Raw genomic sequence first — 27,678 nt, 5'->3', positions numbered from 1 at the left:
GAGATCGCATATGATGGTCACTGCGTATTCGTTTCCACTTATCGATTTCGGTAATGGTCCGACCTTATCGATCTGTACTATATCAAAAGCCTTCGGAGGTGTCTCCGTTATTGTCATTGGCTCTTTTATATGCTTATTTATTTTATTTTTCTTGCAATGGATGCAGTTATTTACGTATTTCTTTATGTCACCTCGCATATTTTTCCAGGTATAGCTTTCTTTGATTTATCATGCGATTTATTCCTGGGTGGCCACCACTAATAGGATCGTCATGATATTTCTGCATCTTTAATTTTCCCGGGATTAATCACGTACATAACCTCGGGGTTAGTGCTATTGTTAGTGTTTTGAGAACCCTATTTCCTGTTTCAATAAATTTGCCTACTCGAGTATAATTACTTTTAAACAATTTCTCCCCTAAGGACAACTGTATCTTTTCAAGTCCTAAATTGGGGCTTCTTTTTCAAGCCTGATAAAGAATTGCCCAAAGTCAATTTTATCATCTACAATTAGGTTGCTTGTATTCATAGTGCTTCAAATTTTCTTTCCCTTTTTGAAATATAATTTCGGAGGATTGAAAATGAGCCTGGCATGTCTTATTACTTCAAATTTATTTAGCGCTTCATATATTTTGGGTTTCTCTGTGTGACTTTCTTCAGTTTTTACATTATTTTTGATAACTTTAGCTGCTGATCTAGTTGTGACTTTCATTATTTTGCATGCTTCCACTGACATTTCTTTTAAATTTGTAATGTTAATGCGTCAATGCAATGATTTTCTTTACCTGCAATGTACTCCACTTCGAAATCGTATTATTCTAACTCAAGTCTCACTCTTGTTAACTTAGATTAAGGGCTATTCATCGAGAAAAGGTATGTTAAAGGACGATGGTCGATTTTAATTAGGAATTTTCTGCCATAAACAAATGGTGTGAAAAAGGTTATGGCCCAATGGATTGCTGCTAATTCTTTTTCTATTATTGTTTTGTTTGTTTCATCTTTTGTGAATGATCTAGAAGCGTAAGCAATTGGTAACTGTTTGCTATCGTGTTCTTAGCTGTGGACTGCTCCGCAAGCATACCCACTAGCGTCTGTTTTTATGCAGAATTTTTTGTTGAAGTCGGGGTATTGCAAAAGTTGTGGGCTGATTAATGCTTCCTTTAAGTAGAGAAAAGCTTTTTGACATTCTTCTGTCCAGTCGAAGGAAACATTCTATGCAAAGCCTAGTTAATTTTCTTGAGTACTCTGCGAAATTCGGTACAAATCTTCTGTAATAGTTGCAGAACGCTATGAACATTTTAACTTCATCTGTTTTTGGTGTTGGGTAGTTTTGAACTGTTTCAAATTTGCTTGGGTCAGGTAGTATTCCCTTGCTTGTGCATTTATGTCCTAAATAAGTTACTTCTTCACTGAAAAATAGGCATTTATCTCGATGTAATTTTAAGTTGTATTTCCTACAAGTCGAGAAAACATCATTTAAATTTTTCAGCATGTGTTTTTCTGAACACCCTAGTACAACTAAATCATCCATATAGAGAAATGCTTGGGATGGTTTGAGGCCCGCAAATGCTAGTGTCATCATTCTTTGGAATGAATTTGGTGCTACTTTTAATCCATAGGGTAGTCTTTCGAATCTATATGTACCATTTTCTGCTGTGAATGAGGTTAAATCTCTAGAGTTTGGGTGTAATTCTATTTGATGAAAACCTGACAAAAGGTCTAGGCATGAAAAATATTTTGCTGTTCCAAGTTGATCTAAAATATCATCGATTCTTGGAAGTGGGAATATGTCCGCTGCTAGTTTTTTGTTTACTTTTCTGTAATCAACTACCAGTCTCCATCTCTTTTCTGTATTACCTGGTAGTGATTTTTTAGGTACTAGTAAAATTGGACTGTTGTACTCTGATATTGAAGGTTCTATAATGTCATCTTCAATCAATTTATTAACCTGTTTACTTATTTCTCCTTTTTGTGTCTCGGGTAATCTATAGTTTTTATATAGACTGGTGTGTCATCTTTCATGTGTAGTTTTTGTTTATAAAAATTATTAGTTGAAATTGGTTCTGTTTCTAGTGCAAATATATCTATGAATTCTGTGCATAAAGAAGTTAATTGTGAATTGAAAAATTTTTGGAAATTTTTGGTTAATCTTTTTAATTTTTCTGTGTCATCTAAGTTTTCAGTATGTACTTTGTAATTTTGAATAGTTGTATTTTTATGTGTGGTGATCGGTTTGGGTAACTTGTTAGATATATTGGATGGTTTGGGGAAAATCATATGGTCTTAGGATTAGTTTATCCTCTGTTTTGCCATAATCTAGAATATAATTATATTTCTTTATAAAATCCAAACCTATTATTCCATCGCACGGTATTGGAAAGTCGTCTTCTATGACGTGAAATTTATGATAAATTAGAAGGCCATCGTCTTTTAAATCAGCTTTGATTGTGCCTAATGTACTGGTTATACCTTGACCAATGCCCTTTAAGTCCGTTATTTGTTTTGTATTTATTTTTCATTATTAGTTATTTGATTCTTTTTGATTATGGAGATATCTGCTCCAGTGTCTACTAAAAAATTTGAAATTGAGTTATTTAAAGACGTTTTTGTAGATATATAACTATTTAAGTGTAGATTCAGTACATATATTTTCCTATCTACTGATTTTGAAGTGAAGTTTCCTGGTTTTCCTGCTGACTACAGCTACGTACATTGCGTGTATGATTGCGTGTTTGATTATAGGATCTATTTTGGTTTTGCAATCTTCCTTGAGGATTATTATTATTGTTAGTATTCGCTCTAAAGTTATTTTTATATCTCGGCTGTGGTCTAAATCTCCTACCTCGGTAACCTCCATAGCTGTTAACTTGGTAACTTCCACGGGAATTACTTCGGTATTGGTTTTGTTGACGTATACTTAGAATTGTGTTCAAGCTGCCTGTGATTTCCGTACAGCTGTTTGTGAACTTTGAGATTGCGTTGTTCATTGTTGTGAACGTTCCCGCCTGCATAATCATTTTCACTTTTTCGTTTGAGCAGTTCTTACTCATAGCTTTGACTGCTGTTTGGGTAGCATATCTCGTTGCCAAGTCTGGGTTTAATCCGTACGAGATATAAGCTCCTTCCAATGACCTAGTTTTCTTTTCTATTTCTGCAGTATACTGGTTTGCAGTTTTGCTGCGCTGTTGGATATTTAGCAGTTTTGCTGTCAAAACCTCTACTGATTCGCCTTTTATTGCTGTTCTCCATTTAAGTTTAATTTGTTCAATATTAGTCTCGTTGCAATTTCTTGCAGTGTATTTTAGCTTTGTCTTTATAATGGTTATTGCTAAGGCTTCATGAGTATCCTTGATTTGGTCTACGATATCAAGGGCATCTAAGAAACTATGCAAATTTTCAGGCTTGCCATCAAACTCTGGCAGCACTGATGAGAATGTTTTGATAAATTCTACTACTGTTTGTGCCATTGTAACTTTTATGAGTGGTGTATGCAGTGGTTTCTTGGTTGGTGTTCTTCCCCTGATGGAGTTTGACTCAAAGGAAGTGAAGGGGTACGGTTTCTTGACGGTTCGGTTAGAACAGAGTTAAAGTCAATTTGGAGATTTTCTTCTATCGTAGTTGGTATGAGAATTTCAATGTTATATCTTGGTAATGAAGTTACTAATTTATCCCGTACTGTTGAAAAAATTTGGTGAGCTTCTTTTTGGTGATCGTTAGTAAGTATGTGATTTACTTTACTAATCAATTCTTTTACAACATTTAGAGATTCTAATATTATATTTAAATGTTTTGCTATTGTTTCTGTTTTTATGGTTTTTATGCTTTTAATTTTTCTTCTGTTAATTTATCATGGATTTCTTGCCATGTATTCATCTCTATTTGAAATTTCCTTTAAACTCTTTGTACATTATTTAATTGTCTCAATTTGTTTTTTATGTAATTTCTTATTAAAATTGCAATTGCGACAATCAAAAATGTAGTTACACAAACAAAAAAAGTTAACCATTTATCAGAAATTTCTTCTTTACTTTCTATACTCGCTTTTGGTTCATGCTTGACCAATGTATTTTCAAGGTTGTTTTCGCTATTTTCCTTACCAACTTCGTATTCTGCGATACCTATTAGTATACCATTTAATATAGTTTTCCACCATGCCATGTTTAAAAATTTGTAATTTTTTTTATTTATTTATTTATTTATCAACCATCATATGAATTAATACGCTTTAATTCTAAAATTTATAATTTAGCATTTTTAAAAATTTATTTTTCGTTTGGGAAGACCATTCGTAACATCATAGCTGTTTCTTCTTCCCTTGTTGTAGGGTTTTTAACATCTTCTATTATAGGTTCCCTAGTCATTCCTATTGTCTTCCAAAATGATTTTAACCAGTTCAGTTGTTTTTCGTAGTCTACCTTTCCTTTGTCTATAATTACTTTATCATCCCATGCAATGGGGTGTATTTAGCTGGCATTCCAATTTACACAAACAATTCTTTAATTTTTAACAATGTTTAAAAAGATTCCTTTTTTTTCTTTAAGTCTTTACATATATATTTTTGTTTTTAATATCTCCTATTGTACAAAAAAAAACCTAGGCAAAGATATAATTTTTGCCAATGGTTAAGCGTCACAGGGCCGCTCAAGTTATTCTAAGTTTTAAATTATTTAAATATACTTAATATCCGCTGCCCATTATGTCCTGTCATATATTATTAGTTGCTTTGTGGCCATTTATATTACACTTCTTTATGCTCTCCGGCATTCCCTTCAATTGTGATATTTGTTCATTCGAGCATACTTTTTGCCACAGCTTCATTAACATAATAATAATTGCCTTTTAAGGTGGGTTTGTTTTTCTTCAGTAGAATATTTTCCAAGCGGTTTTTTCTTCTAGCACATTTCTCGATATTGTGGAAGTACGTTTAATAGATTTTCTATTTTTTTTAAACTTGGCAGGACCTTTCAGATCTTTAGTCAGATCTGTCAGGATCTTTTCCTCCAGCAAGATCTTTAGTAGTTTTGCCAATTTTTGATCAAGCTGACAGGATTTTCCTCCAACTAGATTGTTTAGCCAAGTTAATATAGTTTGGCAGGATCGACATCAAAAGGTTTAGTTATTCAAAAATAAAATATTTGCTCGCTTTGGGAGTCATATAGTAATTGTCTTTATTAAAAGAAATTCTTTCCCTTTTATACATTATTTCTTAACCTATACATTCAAAATTATTCTAATACTTACGAACTAAAAATATGTAGATTTGCATAAATGGTATGCATATATGTAGATTTGTATTAACGGTATGCATATATGTAGATTTGTATTAATGGTATGCATATATGTAGATTTGTATTAATGGTATGCAAAGTCAGCAGATTGATATTTATATGAACCATGTAAAATGTTTGTATGTGAATATTTGGGTAATTCACATTAACAAAGTAAACAATGTAAATTAGTTGTGTGTAAATATTTTGTTGACAAACTAACATTGACGATCGGCAAGTGTATTGACCGCAGTGAGTGACTGAGCAAAAAATAGTAAGGTGTGAACTGACAAGTGTTTCATATTCGGCATTCCATTGATGTTGGCTTACCGCTGTGTTGGGTCAATGTAATTTATGTCGCATAATATTGTAATATGATTATGCTATGACTGAGCGTGGTCGGTTCACAAAAATGCATTGGAATGCAAACAATTCTTTAATTTTTAACAATGTTTAAAAAGATTCCTTTTTTTCTTTAAGTCTTTACATATATATTTTTGTTTTTAATATCTCCTATTGTACAAAAAAAAAAAAACCTAGGCAAAGATATAATTTTTGCCAATGGTTAAGCGTCACAGGGCCGCTCAAGTTATTCTAAGTTTTAAATTATTTAAATATACTTAATATCCGCTGCCCATTATGTCCTGTCATATAATATTAGTTGCCTTGTTGCCGATTTATATTACACTTCTTTATGCTCTCCGGCATTCCCTTCAATTGTGATATTTGTTCATTCGAGCATACTTTTTGCCACAGCTTCATTAACATAATAATAATTGCCTTTTAAGGTGGGTTTGTTTTTCTTCAGTAGAATATTTTCCAAGCGGTTTTTTCTTCAAGCACATTTCTCGATATTGTGGAAGTACGTTTAATAGATTTTCTATTTTTTTTAAACTTGGCAGGACCTTTCAGATCTTTAGTCAGATCTGTCAGGATCTTTTCCTCCAGCAAGATCTTTAGCAGTTTTGCCAATTTTTTATCAAGCTGACAGGATTTTCCTCCAACTAGATTGTTTAGCAGTTTTTCCAAGTTAATCTAGTTTGGCAGGATCGACATGAAAAGGTTTAGTTATTCAAAAATAAAATATTTGCTCGCTTTGGGAGTCATATAGTAATTGTCTTTATTAAAATAAATTCTTTCCCTTTTATACATTATTTCTTAACCTATACATTCAAAATTATTCTAATACTTACGAACTAAAAATATGTAGATTTGCATAAATGGTATGCATATATGTAGATTTGTATTAACGGTATGCATATATGTAGATTTGTATTAATGGTATGCATATATGTAGATTTGTATTAATGGTATGCAAAGTCAGCAGATTGATATTTATATGAACCATGTAAAATGTTTGTATGTGAATATTTGGGTAATTCACATTAACAAAGTAAACAATGTAAATTAGTTGTGTGTAAATATTTTGTTGACAAACTAACATTGAGGTGAGTGACTGAGCAAAAAATAGTAAGGTGTGAACTGACAAGTGTTTCATATTCGGCATTCCATTGATGTTGGCTTACCGCTGTGTTGGGTCAATGTAATTTATGTCGCATAATATTGTAATATGATTATGCTATGACTGAGTGTGGTCGGTTCACAAAAATGCATTGGCATAGAAGTTCATGATGCGTAATGCCGTAAATGGATTCCATAGGTGGCGCATAATGCTACAGTGCTTCGTAATAATTATCGAATTGTAGAAATGTGTTCGCTATTACCACGTCCTTTCCCGATTCGTTTATTGTTTCTATAATTTTTATTGGACCTGTCCCCTTACTAAAGAAATATGAGTCCTTCTCTTTTTTTGAATCAATAATAAGAAAACCATATTTTGAGTTTTTTTTTATTTCTAGGCATTTTTTCTCCTGAAGGCGAAAATAAAGTTGCTGCAAAATTTGATTGGACTTTTTTATCAACTTCTTCAGGAATTGCATAAAATTTTTAAATTTGTATGCAGAGAATTGATCCAAAGGCCCACTATCCCTGGCACACGCAGGGAAATGCAACAAGCAGTGGATGTTAAAGATAATTGAATCCTCACCGTAAGTTTCACCAAAGAGGTTGACAAACTCTTCTAACATTTCTTGTAAAACATTGGTTTCGGTTTCGCAAAATATTCCACAAGAAAGTATTCGTATACTGGCGTGTAAAAGAAGGAAATGATAATACAAATTATCATCAACACAACCTTTTAAAACAAATATCCCAGCATAAAGTAAAACCTGTCTGTACTCTGTTGATTTCCAGTTTTTATTTTCTTCAAAATTTCTACAAACTCTTCCGAATTCTGAAGGGACGTAGGAAGATATATAGTCAAACCTTGTATTCATTTCAGAAATTTTTCGCTTGTTGGAGTTTTTTTGTCACGCCAAGATCAACAAGATGGATTGGATCTAGGGAGAATTGGGATACTTTACGAAAGTTTGCTGCCTCGAGTAAACTTTGTAGTCCTAAGTTATGGTGTTCCTTGTCAATCTGTTCTTAAAGGACAAGTCGGTTCGCAACTCACATACCTGTTTTGAGAATGACAGTCTTGTTCCTATACGTTCTCCCAACTGGCAACACTTAGGACAACTGTGTTTTCCGCTATGTCCTTGTACTTCAGAAATAAAAGGTCGCGCGGGTGAATCGCATATAAATAGATGAACATCAAACCATTTCAAATCGGGGAATGAGCCTACTTTCAAGCCATTTACCCTTAACGCCGTTTACGTTTGTGGGTTTTTGTTTTCTTGAAAAACGCGGAATCAAAAAAGGACGCTCAATTGGATCACCGACAACTGATCCTAGAATCGACCATAGAACACTCTTCGAACATTGAAATGGTTTGAGACTATCAACTCCCACATCTATTAATACTTGTGTAGTGTTTTTTATAGTAGGAACTATCTGGACTCGAAATAGGAATGAATGCCATAGTATGAAAACTCACCACCGAGAATATTCTGAACTATTTTTGGGTGTTTCGAGTATTGTTTGTGCCGACAGCGGCAGATCTTTCACCCCAATAATTAATAAAGTTCAAGCGAGATCATTTAATGCTACTTGGGTAATATTATGTTGTATGGCCCATAACTTTATATAATAACATTTTTCTGCAGTTGAAAGTTCAGAAGGGAAGTTGTCGAACGTACTCTCAGCATCTCTTGCACATTCAGAAGATTCCTTACGGCAGAAAGAGCTTTCGGAGGTGGTGTCCCATACATCTGTCGCAGATGAATTAAAATCAGCATCTACCAGAGCAAATTTTAAAATATTGGCGAATTCGTCTACACTACGTTTAAAACCGTGATTTTCTTGACTGGCACATGCGTATTTACCTCGACAACAATAAGCGAAGGGGGAAAATTAAAATTTTAGCTCGTTCAAAAGATATTAACGACAACACGAAAAATTACCCCTGGTCCCTCTGAAACCGGGGGTGTGATTCATAATATTTTAGCGCAGAACACCTTTCTGCGTTGGCGACCTTCGGCCGCGCTTGCTATCATAATTAAATTCGTACATAATCCCTTTGTACACAAAATTGTTTCCTGTGTACAACAATATTACAACAACCAAATGAAAAGTTTCAATTTCTTTTGCAAATATCTCATCATAGAAGCAAAATTTAAAAATACTATGGATACCACCCTCGATTTCGGAGGGACCCGCGGGTCATTTTTTGGTTTTTTGTTAGTATCTTTTGAACGAGTTAACATTTTTTTTTCAGCCTTCGGATTATTGTTGTCGAGGTCAATATGCGTCTTTTGACACCTCCCTTAATATTTTTGGACGCGTATTAGCAGTCGACCCCTCAACTAGACTATTACCAATTTTTTAAATTAACTTATAAGTTATAGGCTCAAAGTTATATAAAATGATATATGTTTATTATATCGTTTTCGCACAGAAACTTTATCAAATCACAATTTGGTATTATGAAATTTGATTGTTATTCGTTACATTGACAAAAAATCCGACCAATAAAACAAAACGTACCAGATTTTTGACTACACTAGGCATTCAATAAAGCAATAATGAGATGATTCGCAATTTGCATTTTGTACGGAAGATTCGAGTTCAATAAAGGCTTTGTGATAAAGATTAACCCCATGTGTAAAATTTGTATTAAGTATTTTTTTTAATATTAAGAGTGGGCAATTGTATTGAACAAAAATTTTAATATTTCACATAGTAATTAAGTATATACATTCAGTATATAATAAAATCTTAGAAATAAACTAAAAATAATAATTCAAAACAAGATTTTTCGTTGCTTTAGACCATCACAGTCACAACCTTTGGACAAACGAAAAGTCCTAATATTATTATACTTTTTATAAAATTACTATATATCCTAAAACTAAGAGTTTTGGTCTAGAACCGTTAATCTTTTTATTTAAAAAATTATGATACGGGCTGCTATAGTTATTTGTAAACGTATAGCAAAATTTACTCCGATCGTAGTAGAATTCAAATGCAGTTATGTATGATAGACAACCCTCTAAAATATGTATGCCGAACTTGTAAGATTTGTCAATTCGACCCAATTCGCCGTGCAGAAGAGAGTCAAATGAATGTATGCATTGATTTCGATAAACTGACTTATTGTTGTACTAAGGCATTGTTATGATTGTGATCACTGTTTTTTTTTTGTCGGCGAAGTTTCTTAAAATATTTTGAATTGGCAAATTGCAATCCTTTTTGGAGCATATCCTCGGGGGTTAATCCCTTAAAAGCAAGTGTGGAAACCGCTACTAAAAATTTAAAAGTTCACATTCAAAAAACAATGTATTTATATAAGCGGATATAAATACCTGCCAATGCGCTATACAAGTTGGGAAACGATTTAAGCCCAATCTTGCCGCGAGTCCCGTCCAAATTCAAAACAATTGTCGCTTCTGTTTTTGTAATCGGTGGTAAATTTTTGATTTTGTTGCATAATATTAGTGCAATCGTAGATTCCTGTAGAAGGCACAAAAGTATTTAAAAATGAATTTAAAAGTTGATATTTAACGTACATATACATTTCTGTTTGACGATGTAATTTTTCGTAAATTTGCTGCATCTCATGTACGTCTAAAAGTGGAAAACACTTTACGACAGGTGTATTTTGATAACGCTATTTTGGGTATCAATTATCATTTGCAGCTGATACAATTTTTTTAATTTATTTTCAATTGATTGCAGTTGCATCTCAAATATTTTACAGGCCTGCAGCACACAACTTCGAAAACGCTTCGGGTGACTTCTATAAAAAATTTACAAACGATCATTAATAGTGTGAATCAATAAAAATAAAAACATTATTGTCTAAAATGACCGAAATATAAGGCAAACTTTTCGTAACGGAGCCTGTTTCAGTTTTCCACAAAGATGTACTTTCTGTAAGCAACTTGGCTCATCAGGAAGCAATTCTTTCATATCTACCGTCTAGAAATTTCCACGACCGGACCAGTTTCACTTCTATACAAACTCAATTTTGCATGACCCTTTTCCCTTTCCTTACTAACTAATCGACACATATGGCGTTTACTTACCTTACTCATTCTGCGCTATATCTTTGATTCTTTTATTTATTTATTTAACACAAACTTTTTTGTCATATAATTTCCCCTAATCACTTAATTTTCCAAAACTAATGACCGCCAAATACCGATTATATTGTACGTAAATTTATCGATTGAATTCTGATAGCTCATCCATTATTCCCATAACACAATGTAGCATTATGCATTATGCCCTTTATGCAATACATTTGTGGCATTATGCATTATGAACTTCTATGCCAATGCATTTTTTATGAACCTACCACACACAGTCATAGTGCAGTCATATTACAATATTGATCCACATAAACTATGTTCACCCGACACAGCGGGAAGTCAACATCAATTGAATGCCGAATACAAAACCCATATCATTTCACACTTTCATAGTCTTGGTCAATTAGTTACACTGATCAATGCCGATCAGAATTTGTAATCGTCAGTGTTAATTTGTCAGTGTGAACCACCAAAATATTTACACACAAATATTTACATTGTTTCCATAAATAGGTCAATGAAGTAATATGCTGACTTTGCATACCAGTATTAGAAATGTACATATTTTTAGTTTGTTAGTGTTAGCATAATTATATATGTGTAGGTTAAGAAATTATGTATAAAAAAGAAAGAATTTCATCAATAAATTCAATAATTGTCAGACGCTCAAACAAGACTCTTCATTCTGTTTGTTTAAACATTTCATGGCGATCCTGCCAGTTCGATCCTTAATAAGCATACAAATTTGCTGAACAAGCTGTGAGGATCAAATAAAACACCATTAATTTGGCCCACACAAAACGACCCCAAAACATATTCAACACAGCTTAAACACAACAGCCAATCACAAAAAGCCCTAGCAACACGACAAACCAACAAGTCTCAGCAACACGACTAGCAATCACAACACTTAATAGCAACACAACAAACTAACAAGTCTCAGCAACACAACGAGCGTTCACAACATTTAATAGCAACACGGTAACCATAGCAACCCAACCAATACCAAACAGCAATACCAAACACAACAGCTATAAAAGGAGCGACACAGCAGTACAGCAGTTAGTTGGCATGGAGCTGTGGTCATGACAGCAGCTACCAGTGGAGCGTCCCTCGAATGTGTCGTTTATACCACCAGGAGAGGTCATTTAATCGGAGTGAATGTGTCCGCTATACCACCAAACACCGCTTGAGACTTCGTAAGCAACGGTCCTACCACAGTAACGCGCCCCCGCGAACAGGTGACGTCCGCCCTCCTGTGCCGACGGTGACCGCGCCACAGCAGACCGGAGCTACCAGTGGAGCGCGGTTCTCGAAGGTATCGGTTGTACCATCTGGAGAGATGGTTTCATAGGAGTAAGTCGTGGCCTCTAGTGGTGAATGTGTCGGTTATACCACCAAACACCGCTTGAGACTTCGTAAGCAACGGCTCTCCCACAGTGACGCCCACCCGTGAACAGGTGACGTCCGGCCGCCTGCGCCGACGGCGACCGCGCCACAGCAGCCATACGCAAGCATACAAGGTTGGCCACAGCAGAGTCAGGCCAACATACGACGTGGACACACTCCTCTGACCGCAACAGCGCTACGTAAACATACACTACGCAACAGCACTACGCAAACATACTACATTGGCCACAGCAGAGTCAAGATAACCTACGACGCTGGCCACAACAGCGCTACGCAACAGCACTACGCTAACATACGAAGCTGGACGCAACAGCGCTACGCAAGCATACTACGTTGACCGTATCAGAGTTGCGCAAATACACGACGTCAACCACACTAAAGTTACACACACGCACGCAGACGCACCGACATAAGCCGCAACCGAGACAGCGCAGTCGCTAGCCGTACGAGAGACACGCCGACGCAGGGCGTCACAGAAATACATTTACACACCCAGTCAACGACCAGCAAGGCGTCCTAACGTGACGATCCTAACGCGAGGGCCGTTAGCCCACCACTAACCATAGAGCAAGCACAAAGCGAAATGAAGAATACAAATACATCTTTCTTTTATTACATTATTTTCATTATAGTTATAAAATATATAGAGTTAAAGAAATAAAGCGAATTTTATGTGAAAACGATTTGCAAGGTGTCCCGAATTACAAATTTATTGTAAGTGAACCTTGGACACGGCGAGTATACCCAAGCACTTATTGAAGAAGCACCGCGGCAGGAAAAAAGCTTCCTTACAATTGGCGCCCGAGCAGGCACCCCGCAAATCCTCCAACGTCAGACGAAACATTCCTGACTAGAAACTTAACCATAAAATGGCCGAACAGATTGATACCACGTGGTTAGACAACATTTCAGAGGAGCAGCTGATATCCATCACTCAGGAATTGGGTATTGAGCAGACTGGTACCACACGAGAAATCCGAAAGCGCATAGCAGCACTGGCTTCGAGAGCAAACGTGAACTCGGAAATACGCGAAAAAGGAGCCTATTAAGGAAACTAGAGACACGAGTGATTTAAATGAGGTTAAGACACCGATTCCATCAAACGGACGGGGCACCATGAACACCGCCGATAGACCAGCAGAGCAATACCAGTTCGCGTTCCCTCCCAGGAGTACAGCATCCCCACAACAGTACTTATCGTCAGGAAAAGCGGCACCATTCAACGGTACATCTCAGGCACCGACCGCTATATTCGCTCCGATCATCGACCAGGTAAGCAAGTGGTCGGTAAAATATGAAGGTGGACGGAACCCATTAGCGTTCATCGAACGGCTGGAGGAGTTAGCCGAAGTGTACGCGCTAAACGTGGATCTCCTACAAAAACCATGCCCGAGCTACTAGTACCCCTCGCTGCAGTGTTATCGCAATAACAATGCACACTGGGAAAGGTTGACAAACTTCAAAAAGGATTTTTTACGGTTCTTCTTACCAGTCAGGTATTTCGAGCGTCTCGAAGACGACATACGCCAACGGAGGCAGCATTACAAGGATAAGTACAAGGACTACGTGCTAGCGATACAGGGATTGATGAGACACGCGGGATACACCAGCGAACAGCGGCTGGAACGAATCTTCCGTAACAGCCACCCCGATTACCAACTTTAAATCCGTCGGAGGGACTTCACCAATATCGCGGAACTCTTAACCCTTTCCGAGGAATAAGAGCGCATACGTGAGGACTTTCGAAGACCATCAGGCTGGTACCACCGCGAAGTTACGCGACACATCGCAAGTGACACGACACCTAAACCTGCGTGACGACCACCACCACCACCGAACATACCGCACCACACGCCTCCCGGCAATCAGGGGATCGAACAAGGACACTACGCAAATAAATGCCGAAACACACTGAACATTTTTTCCAGGGAGTGTGGCCGCAGTGATATACGCACAATCGAATCCTGCCGTCGACGACAGGGAAACGACAGAGGGCTTCACGAAGAACACGGCGCAGTGAGCCCAAAGAACCCAGCGCCGAATCGGCAGTTATAATGTACGAAGAGCATGGGCGCCTTTACGCCGTAGCCTGGCTCGGCGCGGAATCAGCCGAGGCGGTCATCGACACAAGGGAATCGAGAAGCTTCGTTTCGAGCAGCCTAGCAGAACGTGTAGTAAACTCTGGAAAAGGAGAAATGGTGAGAGTGGCCATCAAAATAACGATGGCAAACGGGACTAGCACCACAATCTTCGACGCCATACGGACTGAGGAACGCCTCGGAGAAGCGTCACTCCACACAGTTTTACACGTCGTGCCCGGGGCCATGGACGACATCATACTGGGCCTGGATACGTTAGGAAGCATGGGAGCCAACATATCATGTGGAGAAGGCCACCTCGTGCTAACCACACCCCTTGGTCAGCACACACCGCATCCTGGAGCCACGTCAGAAACTATTCAGAGTATAACACCAGCGAGAATGAGTACGAGGAACGCCAGGAACGACACCCCTGGGACCATTCAGAGTATAACACCAGCGAGAATGAGTAACGCCAGGTACGACACCCCTGGGACTATTCAGAGTATAACACCAGCGAGAACGAGTAACGCCAGGTACGATTCCCCTGGAACTATTCAGAGTATAACACTAGCGGGAACGAGTACGAGGAACGCCAGGTACGACACTCCTGGAACTATTCAGAGTATAACACCAGCGAGAACGAGTAACGCCAGATACGACAGCCCTGGAACTATTCAGAGTATAACACCAGCGAGAACGAGTACGAGGAACGCCATGTACGACACCCCTGGGACTATTCAGAGTATAACACCAGCGAGAACGAGTAACGCCAGGTACGACACCCCTGGAACCACGTCAGGAACCATTCAGGGGGTAACACCACCGATCAGTAGTAACCACAAGCACAACAACATTGATGATAGGATCAACAGGACCAACGGCGCCTACGATGAGGACGAGGCGGAGCGAGTGCGCGGTTTTCTGGCAAAAGAGCTCCGGAAATTCGAGAGCATGAGTGGGGTGACGACAATAGCCGGGAAAAAAATTATCCTGACGGACGACCGTCCTATCAAGCAACGTTACTTCCCACACAACCCAGCTATGCAGACCATCATCAACAACGAAGTCGACGAATTACTCCAGAAAGGATACATCGAGCCGTCCCGTAGCCTACACAGCGCACCGATCGTGCTAGCCAAGAAGAAAAACGGGAAGTGGAGGTTATGCCTGGACTATCGACAGCTCAATGCCCGAGCCGTACCCGATGCATACCCCCTACCCAGAATACAACATATGCTGGACAAGCTACGACGAACGAAGTACACCAGCAGCTTGGACTTGAAAAATGGCTACTGGCAAATACCACCGGAGCCCCAGAGCCGTCCATACACAGCTTTCACGGTACCGGGACGCGGGTTATTCCAGTGGCGCGTTATGCCGTTCGGCCTACACTCCGCACCAGCAACATTTCAAAGAGCATTAGATCAGGATATTGGGCCGGAGATGGAACCCTACTCTTTCGCATACCTCGATGACATAATCGTCGTAGGATCCACCTTGGAGGAGCACATTCGCAACTTGAAAGAAGTAATGCTACGACTGCAGCGCGCCAACCTCAGAATAAATCCGGAGTGAGAAACAAATAAAACACCATTAATTTGGTCCACACAAAAGGACCCCACAACATATTCAATACAGCTTTAACACAACAGCCAGTCACAAAAGGCCCTAGCAACACGACAAACCAACAAGTCTCAGCAACACGACTAGCAATCACAACACTTAAAAGCAACACAACAAACTAACAAGTCTCAGCAACACAACGAGCGTTCGCAACATTTAATAGCAACACGGTAACCATGGCAACGCAACCATTTGAGCTAGCAACACCAAACACAACAGCTATAAAAGGAGCGACACAGCAGTACAGCATTTAGTTAGCGCGGAACTGTGGTCGTGACCGGAGCTACCAGTAGAGCGTCCCTCGAATGTGTCGGTAATACCACCAGGAGAGGTCGTTTCATAGGAGTTAGTCGTGGCCTCAGGTGGTGAATGTGTCGGTTATACCACCAAACACCGCTTGAGACTTCGTAAGCAACGGCCCTACCACAGTAACGCGAACAGGTGACGTCCGCCCTCCTGTGCCGACGGTGACCGCGCCACAGCAGACCGGAGCTACCAGTGGAGCCCATCTCGAAGGTATTGGTTGTACCATTTGGAGAGATCGTTTCATAGGAGTAAGTCGTGGCCTCAAGTGGTGGAATGTGTCGGTTATACCACCAAACACCGCTTGAGACTTCGTAAGCAACGGCTCTGCCACAGTGACGCGCACCCGCGAACAGGTGACGTCCGCCCGCCTGCGCCGACGGCGACCGCGCCACAGAAGACATACGCAAGCATACGACGTTGGCCACAGCAGAGTCACGCCAAAATACGACGCGGGCCGCAACAGCCCTACGTAAACACACTACGCTGGCCGCAAATACACGACGTCTACCATACTAGAGTTACACACACGCACGCAGACGCACCGACATAAGCCGCAGCCGAGACAGCGCAGTCGCTAGCCGTACGAGAGACACGCCGACGCAGGGCGTCACGGAAATACATTTACACATACCCAGGCAACGACCAGCAAGGCGTCCTAACCGGACGATCCTAACGGGACACGAGGACCGTTAGCCCACCACTAACCATAGAGCAAGCACAAAGCGAAGTGAAGAATACAAATACATCTTTCTTTTATTACATTATTTTCATTATAGTTATAAAATATATAGAGTTAAATAAATAAAGTTAATTTTATTTGAAAACGATTTGCAAGGTGTCCCGAATTACAAATTTATTGTAAGTGAACCTTGGACACGGCGAGTATACCCCAAGCACTTATTGAAGAAGCACCGGGTCAGGAAAAAAGCTTCGTTACAAAGCAAATATTGCTAAGACGATCTGACTGGAAGAGATCCTGCCAGTTGGAAAAGTAGGACAATAAATGAAAAAAGGTTCTGCCAAATAGGAAAAACTAACACCTTGGAAGGAGCAAAGGTAAATAACGCATATGCATACCCAAATGCAAACTCAATCGCAAACACAAACCACAGGAATTATGTTCAGCCACTAAACAGAATGCATTATTTTCAAACAACCAACATACGAGCAATTTTGACATATTTACATCATCATACATATATGGCTACATACTTCATGGTATCCTCTACAACGTATAAAAGGGTGGAATAATTTGGGCAATTTAGCAGCAAAACGGGACCGGAAGATATCTTTTCAATTGGCGGCGTACCGTTTGAGGCAAACTGGCAGCAATATAGAGTATGAGTATAAAATTGAGAAACAAATTGGGCAGCCTTTATGTACGCTAAACCATTAGCAAAAACGAAAGTTTTTCTTTAGGAATTTTTTTTAAAAAGTAGGACTTGAAATTAAAAAACAAAAAAAAACTTTAATAAATAATAATATTATGTAAAAGGCTTCTTTCAATGAAAATTTCCTTGAAAAAAAGAGAGAAGTAGCAAGAAAATTAAAATGTCTTATTTGAAAAAGAGAAAAAATTTTAAATTTTAAAGAAATTTTTTAATAGCTTGAAAAAAAATTTATAAAGTGATTTCTTTGCTATGCAAGAAATAAAAACGAAAGAAGAATTCCAGAGAATTTTTAAAAAGTGTGAAGACACTATAAGAGAATTTATAAAAATCTCTGAGGAAACTCTTAAAAATCGTAACACTATTAAACAAGGTCCGACACCAATTACTATAGAAGAGTATTGGCGACGGAACCAGTCTAATAAAAAGGAAGATATTCCGAAGATACCTACCCCAATAATCCGAAAAAGAAAACGGGGATCTCAAAATAAAGAAAGAAATTGCTGAGACCTTTAAGCTATTAAATTTAACTACAAACACTACAGATAGGATAAATTAAAAGAAAAAATTAAAGAATTAAGAAACAGGAAATAAATAATTTAGTTGAAAAAAAATGTTTTTTTGAAACGCTACATTGCTAACAATTAAAGAATTTTTTTTTATTTGAGTAAATTGGAATGCCAGGTAAATATTGGGAGTACCCCATTAAATGGGAGGATATGGTAATTGTAGATGAAGGAAAAGTAGATTATGAAAAAAAGCTGCAATGGTTAAAACCATTTTGGAAGAAAATAGGAATGCAGAGGGAACCTACAATAGAAGATGTAAGAAATCCTAAAACAAGGGAAGAAGATACCATTAGAATGATGCGAATGGTTTTTCCAAAAGAAAAAAATTTTGTTCATTAATTCGAAACAAATAGAAGTAGAAACTTACAGAAGGAAAAATATTAAATAACTAAATTAGGAATGAAAAAAAAATAAAAAAAATTACAAATTTTAGAATTAAATCATAATACTAAGCCATATATAGGTTGGTAAATAAACAAATAAATAAAAATTTAATACAAATTTTCTTTATTAATTTCTAAAACATGGCGTGGTGGAAAACCATATTAAATGGTATCCTAATAGGTATTGCAGGATACGAAGTTGGTAAGGAAAATACCGAAAACAATTTTGAAAATAAGTTGGTAAAGTATGAACCAAAAACAAGCAAGGAAAATTCAATACAAAGAGAGATGAATACATGGCAAGAAATCTATGATAAATTAACAGAAGAAAAATTAAAAGCCGATAAATCATATAAGTGCATATACAAAAATACTACTATAAAAACAGAAACGATAGCAAAACATTTGAACATAATATTAAAAGCTTTAAATGTTATAAAAGATGCGATCAGTAGAGGAAATCACATACTTACTATCGATCACCAAAAAGAAGCTCAACAAATTTTTTCAACAGTACGGGATAAATTAGTATCTTCATTAGATATAACATTGAAATTCCCATACCAACCACAATTGAAGAAAATTTCCAGATTGACTTTAATTTAGCTTTATCAGAACTTTCACGAAGCCGCACTCCATCACCACCACTGAGTCAGACTTCATCGGTGGAAGAAAATAAATTCTCTAATTGCCCAGCTATAAATATTATAGTGACACAACCAGAAGTTGAATTCATCAAAACAGCTTCATCAGTACTACCAGAGTTTAATGGTAAGCCTGAAAATTTGCATAGTTTCCTATATGCTCTTGATATCCTAGACCAAATCAAGGATAATCACGAAGCCTTAGCAATAACCATGATAAAGACAAAGCTAAAATGCAAGGCAAGGAACTTCATAAGTAAAGAAAATACAATTGCACAGATAAAACAAAAACTAAAAATTGCAATAAAGGGAGAATCAGTAGAGGTTTTGACAGCAAAACTACTAAATATCCAACAGCGCAGCAAAACTGCAAACAAGTATACTGCAGAAATAGAAAAGATAACTAGGTCATTGGAAGGAGCTTATATCTCGCACGGATTAAACCCAGACTTGGCAACGAGATATGCTACCCAAGCAGCATCAAAGCTATGAGTAAGAACTGCTCAAACGAAAAATTGAAAATGATTATGCAGGCGGGAACGTTCACAACAATGAACGACGCAATCTCAAAGTTCACAAACAGCTGTACGGAAATCACAGGCAGCTCGAACACAATTCTAAGTATACGTCAACAAAACCAATACCGAAGTAATTCCCGTGGAAGTTGCCAAGTTAACAGCTATGGAGGTTACCGAGGTAGGAGATTTAGACCACAGCCGAGATATAAAAATAACTTTAGAGCGAATACTAACAATAATAATAATCCTCAAGGAAGATTGCAAAACCAAAATAGATCCTATAATCAAACACGCAATCAGACACGCAATGTACGTAGCTGTAATCAGCAGAAAAACCAGGAAACTTCACTTCAAAATCAGTAGATAGGAAAATATATGTACTTAATCTACACTTAAATAGTTATATATCTACAAAAACGTCTTTAAATAACTCAATTTCAAATTTTTTAGTAGACACTGGAGCAGATATCTCCATAATCAAAAACAATCAAATAACTAATAATGAAAAATAAATACAAAACAAATAACGGACTTAAAGGGCATTGGTCAAGGTATAACCAGTACATTAGGCACAATCAAAGCTGATTTAAAAGGCGATGACCTTCTAATTTATCATAAATTTCACGTCGTAGAAGACGACTTTTCAATACCGTGAGATGGAATAGTAAGTTTGGATTTTATAAAGAAATATAATTGTATTCTAGATTATGGCAAAACAGAGGATAAACTAATCCTAAGACCATATGATTTTCCCCAAACCATCACAATGTATCTAACAAATTACCCAACTGCTAACACAATTACAATCCCTGCTAGATCTGAAGGTAACAGTCAACACTGATAATAAATCCATCTTCATACTTCACCAACAACTGGCTGAAGGCATTTTTGTAGCAAACACAATCACAAATAAGGATCAAACTTTCGTCAGAATTATTAACACCACACATAAAAATACAACTATTCAAAATTACAAAGTACATACTGAAAACTTAGATGACACAGAAAAATTAAAAAGATTAACCAAAAATTTCCCAAAATTTTTCAATTCACAATTAACTTCTTTATGCACAGAATTCATAGATATATTTGCACTAGAAACAGAACCAATTTCCACTAATAATTTTTATAAACAAAAACTACACATGAAAGATGACACACCAGTCTATATAAAAACTATAGATTACCCGAGACACAAAAAGGAGAAATAAGTAAACAGGTTAATAAATTGATTGAAGATGACATTATAGAACCTTCAATATCAGAGTACAACAGTCCAATTTTACTAGTACCTAAAAAATCACTACCAGGTAATACAGAAAATAGATGGAGACTGGTAGTTGATTACAGAAAAGTAAACAAAAAACTAGCAGCGGACAAATTCCCACTTCCAAGAATCGATGATATTTTAGATCAACTTGGAACAGCAAAATATTTTTCATGCCTAGACCTTTTGTCAGGTTTTCATCAAATAGAATTACACCCAGACTCTAGAGATTTAACCTCATTCACAGCAGAAAATGGTACATATAGATTCAAAAGATTACCCTATGGATTAAAAGTAGCACCAAATTCATTCCAAAGAATGATGACACTAGCATTTGCGGGCCTCAAAACATCCCAAGCATTTCTCTATATGGATGATTTAGTTGTACTAGCGTGTTCAGAAAAACACATGCTGAAAAATTTAAAAGATGTTTTCCCGACTTGTAGGAAATACAACTTAAAATTACATCAAGATAAATGCCTATTTTTCAGTGAAGAAGTAACTTATTTAGGGCATAAATGCACAAGCAAGGGAATAAATTTGGAACAGTTCAAAACTACCCAACACGAAAAACAGCAGATGAAGTTAAAATGTTCGTAGCGTTCTGCAACTATTACAGAAGATTTGTACCGAATTTCGCAGGGTACTCAAGAAAATTAACTAGGCTTTGCATAGAATGTTTCCTTCGAATGGACAGAAGAATGTCAAAAAGCTTTTCTCTACTTAAAGAAAGCATTAATCAACCCACAACTTTTGCAATACCCCGACTTCAATAAAGAATGCTGCATAAAAACATGCTTGCGGAGCAGTCCTCAGCCAAGAACACGATAGCAAACAGTTACCAATTGCTTACGCTTCTAGATCATTCACAAAAGGTGAAACAAACAAAGCAACAATAGAAAAAGAATTAGCAGCAATGCATTAGCTTTTCTCTACTTAAGGGAAGCATTAATCAGCCCACAACTTTTGCAATACCCCGACTTCAATAAAGAATGCTGCATAACAACAGACGCTAGTGGGTATGCTTGCGGAGCAGTCATCAGCCAAGAACACGATAGCAAACAGTTACCAATTGCTTACGCTTCTAGATCATTCATAAAAGGTGAAACAAACAAAGCAATAATAGAAAAAGAATTAGCAGCAATCCATTGGGCCATAACCTTTTTCACACCATTTGTTTATGGCAGAAAATTCCTAATTAAAATCGACCATCGTCCTTTAACATACCTTTTCTCGATGAATAGCCCTTCATTTAAGTTAACAAGAGTGAGACTTGAGTTAGAAGAATACGATTTCGAAGTGGAGTACATTGCAGGTAAAGAAAATCATGTAGTGGACGCATTGACGCATTAACATTACAAATTAAAAAGAAATGTCAGTGGAAGCATGCAAAGTAATGAAAGTCACCACTAGATCAGCAGCTAAAGTTATCAAAAATAATGTAAAAACTAAAGAAAGTCACACAGAAAAACCCAAAATATATGAAGCGCTAAATAAATTTGAGGTAATAAGACATGTCAGGCTCATTTTCAATCCTCCGAAATTATATTTCAAAAAGGGAAAGAAAATTTGTAGCACTGTGAATACAAGCAACCTAATTGTAGATGATAAAATTGACTTAGGACAATTCTTTATCAGGCTTGAAAAAGAAGCCGCCAATTTAGGACTTGAAAATATACAGTTGTCCTTAGGGGACAAATTGTTTAAAAGTAATTATACTCGAGTAGGCAAATTTATTGAAACAGGAAATAGGGTTCTCAAAACACTAACAATTGCACTAACCCCAGAGTTATGTACGTCATTAATCCCGGGAAAATTAAAGAAATTCTGCAGAAATATCATGACGATCATATTAGTGGTGGCCACCCAGGAATATATCGCATGATAAAGAAAATCAAAGAAAGCTATACCTGGAAAAATATGCGAGGTGACATAAAGGAATGCGTAAATAACTGCATCCACTGCAAGAAAAATAAAATAAATAAGCATATAAAAGAGCCAGTGGCAATAACGAAGACACCTCCGAAGGCTTTTGATATAGTACAGATCGATACGGTCGGACCATTACCGAAATCGATGAGTGGAAACAAATACGCAGTCGCCATCATATGCGATCTCACCAAATATTTGGTAGCAATTCCAGTTCCGAGCAAACACGCGATAACAGTTGCTAAAGCTGTATTCCAGCACTTCATTCTGATTTATGGTTGCATGAAAATAATCCTAACAAACATGGGAACCGAATACAAAAATTCCTTATTCGAAGAACTATGCAAACTGTTAAAAATAAAACCTCAACACCATACCATCATCAAACTTTGGGCACCGTGGAATGCAATCGTAGAACGTTCAACGAATATGTACGTTCATACATATCCAGTTACAAAGATGATTGGGATGAATACCACAAGTATTTCACATACTGCTACAGCACGACCCCATCGACCGTACAGGGGTATTGCCCTTACGAGCTTATATTTGCGAAAAATTCACCGACATACGAATTCCTAGATGAGAATAAAATAAGCCCAATGTATAATTACGAAGCATATGATAAGGAAGTTAAATATAGACTTCAAATAGCACAACAAAGAGCTAGAAAGTTTGTGAAAGAAGCTAAGAAAAACAAAAAGTTAATTATGATAAAAGTAGCACCAGTAAGGTAATAACAATAGTTGACCTAGTATTAGTTAGAGAAGAAGCTAGCCATAAGCTAGACAGTAGGAAGGTATAAGGTAAAGAAAATTTACAAAAATAACAATTTTACTTTAATACCACATAGAGAAGAAACCAGTAATAGGAACAATGAATATAAGGAATTAATAATTCATAAGAATAGGCTTAAACACATTTGAAACACCTTTTAATAATTTAAAGCAAATAATCGTAAAATAAGCATTCCAATTTACTAGGTTATTTAATAAAAACTTCTAGAAACAAGCAGATTTTAGGTGGGTCTACACATTGTGTAAAATAAGTAAAATATGTAAAATAAATAAAATAAGTAAAATAAAAAAATAGTTAAATTTAAGATTTTAAAAGAAAATTTGTACAAAACATTGTTAAGAAAAAAAATGTAAAAATAATAAAAGTATCAAGGCCAACATATTAGAAACAAAGTACACAAACTCTTTCACTTTCATATCAAGTTACCAAAACATTCAAAACTCAAACAAAGAGTCTACACAAATGTGCACACAATTATATAAGCCTCTTTTTCGAAGGCGGATGGTGTAGCATTATACGTCATGCCCACCTATGCAATACATTTGCGGCATTACGCATCATGAACTTCTATACCAATGAATTTTTGTGAACCGACCACTCGCAGTCATAGCATAATCATATTACAATATTATTCGACATAAATTACATTGACGCAACACAGCGGTAAGCCAACATCAATGGAATGCCGAATATTAAACACTTGTCAGTTCACACCTTACTATTTTTTGCTCAGTCACTGACCCCGGTCAATACACTTGCCGATCGTCAATGTTAGTTTGTCACCAAAATATTTACACACAACTAAGTTACATTGTTTACTTTGTTAATGTGAATTACCTAAATATTCACATACAAACATTTTACATGGTTCATATAAATATCAATTTGCTGACTTTGCATACCATTAATACAAATCTACATATATGCATACCATTAATACAAATCTACATATATGCTTGACAATTTTGCGTAAACGAGGTTCCGGAAATCGTGACCAACCATTGAACTTGAAAAATGTGCACTGCCGTACACGACAGAGCTGTAATACTTGATATTGAAGTACATTGGCACATAACATTTAATTATAAATTCAACCAGAATTCTTAAATTTGCATCTGGATTTTCCGTTGTCACATATAATCGCAATAATCTAGCGGCCTTGGTGAGCCACCGAGAATGCACAATTTTCCTTGGTTTGATGTTCGCCAGATGCACCGTAACCACGCCGCTAGAAATTGCATGGGCTATGTCGTATAAGTACTTCGAATCGGTGGAAAATCCAATTTTTTCTGGAGCAGGGGGCATATTTTGCAACCCAATTTTCTGGAAGCCGTCCACCACCTATAAATATAATTAAAAATGGTTGACAATTATAATAAATGAGAGATAGCAATAACTTACCGGAAGAGTTTCACAAGTTTCGATTTGACTGCTCAGTTTTCCGATCTTGGTCTAGTGCTGGTTGATTTATCCAAAGCTTCAAACAAATGCCGAAACGGAAGTTCGTTGAAGTGTAGAAGGCAAACGAACCAATGGAATGGTCTTTTTAACAGCAATTCGAATCGTCGTATAATTCCACCGTGTCGGCCAGTGTTTGTTGGCTCACCGTCAGTGCATATTCCAATTAATGCATCCAGTGATATATTTTTATCGTTGAAAAAACCATTTAATTTGGTTGTTCTGTATTCAGCGGTTTCATGTTCCAGTCTTACGTAACCAATCAATTCAGAATTGAGTTCTTTCAAAATAACAAGATGAGGTTCTTTTACCATCCTAGTATGATAATTCTCATCAATTTTATCTATCGTTAAAGTATCATCTTTTCTGCCATCGAATGAAAACGCTAACAAATTGGTATCATCTAACCGTTTGCAAAGCACTTCTTGTCTGCATTTCTCTTTTTCTCTGCGAACTTTCGATTTATCCATGATGAGAGGTTTCCCATGCTTATCTTTAATTTTAAAATCTTCCAAAAGAGCGGTTCCCAATGCTAATACTACTGTGTCAGGCACACCAAATATGTCACATACCAAGGCAAAGTTAAAACAATCGTACCTCTCTGTGAATTGTGAACTTGTGCTTCTATCCATATCTTCTTGAACCGGTGGCGGTGCGTATGTTGAATCATCAGGATCTTGGTATGTTGGCATTGATGACATAGACGTTGCTCCTTGCTCTTCAGTTAGTCTTCTCTGATTGTGTTGATCGTGCATGAACTCTTTAAGGTGTTCGGGAACCCAGCCGCATGCACATGGAGCTGCCTTCAAATCGCATTTACATGTTCCAATGTAAAAAATTGTTTCCAGAGATTTTACATACTCTGTAAATTGTTGGGAGTTGTTTCTTCTCTTGATTTGCTCTTGATACTTATCAAGCAATTTATTCAATTTATTAAATACACTTTTTTTCAGCATTATTTCATACCAAGTTTTTCCCAAATTCCAATCAACTTATCTTGTACTTGAATAGTGAATCATTTATGGGAAAACTTTGTTTGTTCTGTTTTAGCACGTTGGCTTAAGTAAAAATAATATCTCAAGATATCCAGATGGGTTGGTAAACCAAGATCAGTTAAATCAGTAGACACACCAAAAACAGTAACATAATGCTTGGGTATATGACTCATTGGGTTTTCGATAGTTGTTGATGTAGTTGCTTCATCTTGCGGTGTAGAGGATGGTGGATTCATTGTAAGCTTTTTGATTTGGAATTGCCACTTCACTTATTATTTTTTTGAAATATTTTTTTATCGGAAATTAGCACTTCAAACTTTGAGTTCTTCACAACGACTTAATGCATTCACAAAAACTGTTGTGTTATATATGGTCTACGAGACGAGGTAATAAGAATGAAATGGTAATTTCAATTATACCTGTTGTGGTGGCTTAAAAAAAAACAACACAAGCAATTTTACGATCTGCAGTTGTGTCACAGTGATACCTTCATTTTTTAAAACGGTTGAATAAAAAAACCACACAACTATGTTTACGACATGCAAATGCATCACAGTGATGTCTTGGTTTTAAAAGGGTTGTAAAAACGCTAATTTCTAATAATTTTTTTAATTTCTTTTCTATTACCAAGTTAAATTAATTTTTTCATTTACATATGTTCTGACTAAATAAATTTCTAAAGAGAAAAATAAACTCCAAAAAGAAAAAATATAGGCATTTCGCTGATTTTTTCATGTAAAGTGCAAAACCGGCGATTTTTTGAAATGTTTGTATGGTGAACTACTAGGGGGTTCCAGGGGGTGTGCCACTGGCATCGGTGGGTCGGGCCTCCAAAATTAGTGGGGTCGGTCATACATTTTGACTCGATTGGAGCACTCTAAATGGGTCAAAGTGGGATTTTTCAAAATTTGCCCTACCCAAAAGTTCGACCCAAATTGGGGGACACGAGAATTCGTTTTAGAGGTATGGTTCCTTCGGCAAAGTTTCTTATTTTGATCCCAAGAATATGATTTTCACAGAGCAATGGGCGATTTTTTTGCCTCCCCACAAATCGACCCGGCCTAATGCATACCATTTATGCAAATCTACATATTTTTAGTTCGTAAGTATTAGAATAATTATGAATGTATAGGTTAAGAAATTATGTATAAAACGGAAAGAATTTCTTTTAATAAAGACAATTACTATCTGACTCCCAAAGCGAGCAAATATTTTATTTTTGAATATTTAAACATTTTCAGCACCAAATCAGACTTGAAATTTCCTGGGAAAATATTGAACATAAGTATTTTTGTATTACTTTTGAAAATAAATACCTTCTCATACCCTTCTTTCATAACCTTTTTCACAAGTTTTCAAACTAATATTCTTATATTATCCCTTGCTCCAATTTGATCACATGCGGAGGTCCACACCAAAACTTAACATTTCCAAAATGTTTATTTTGGAAAATATATTATATTCGTAATAAGCTTTCATAAGGGATCAATGGTAAAATCAACTTTATAA

This window comes from Eurosta solidaginis, chromosome X (genome assembly GCF_040869045.1).
Source record: "Eurosta solidaginis isolate ZX-2024a chromosome X, ASM4086904v1, whole genome shotgun sequence".
NCBI lineage: Eukaryota > Metazoa > Arthropoda > Insecta > Diptera > Tephritidae > Eurosta > Eurosta solidaginis.
This window is presented reverse-complemented; position numbering follows the sequence as displayed.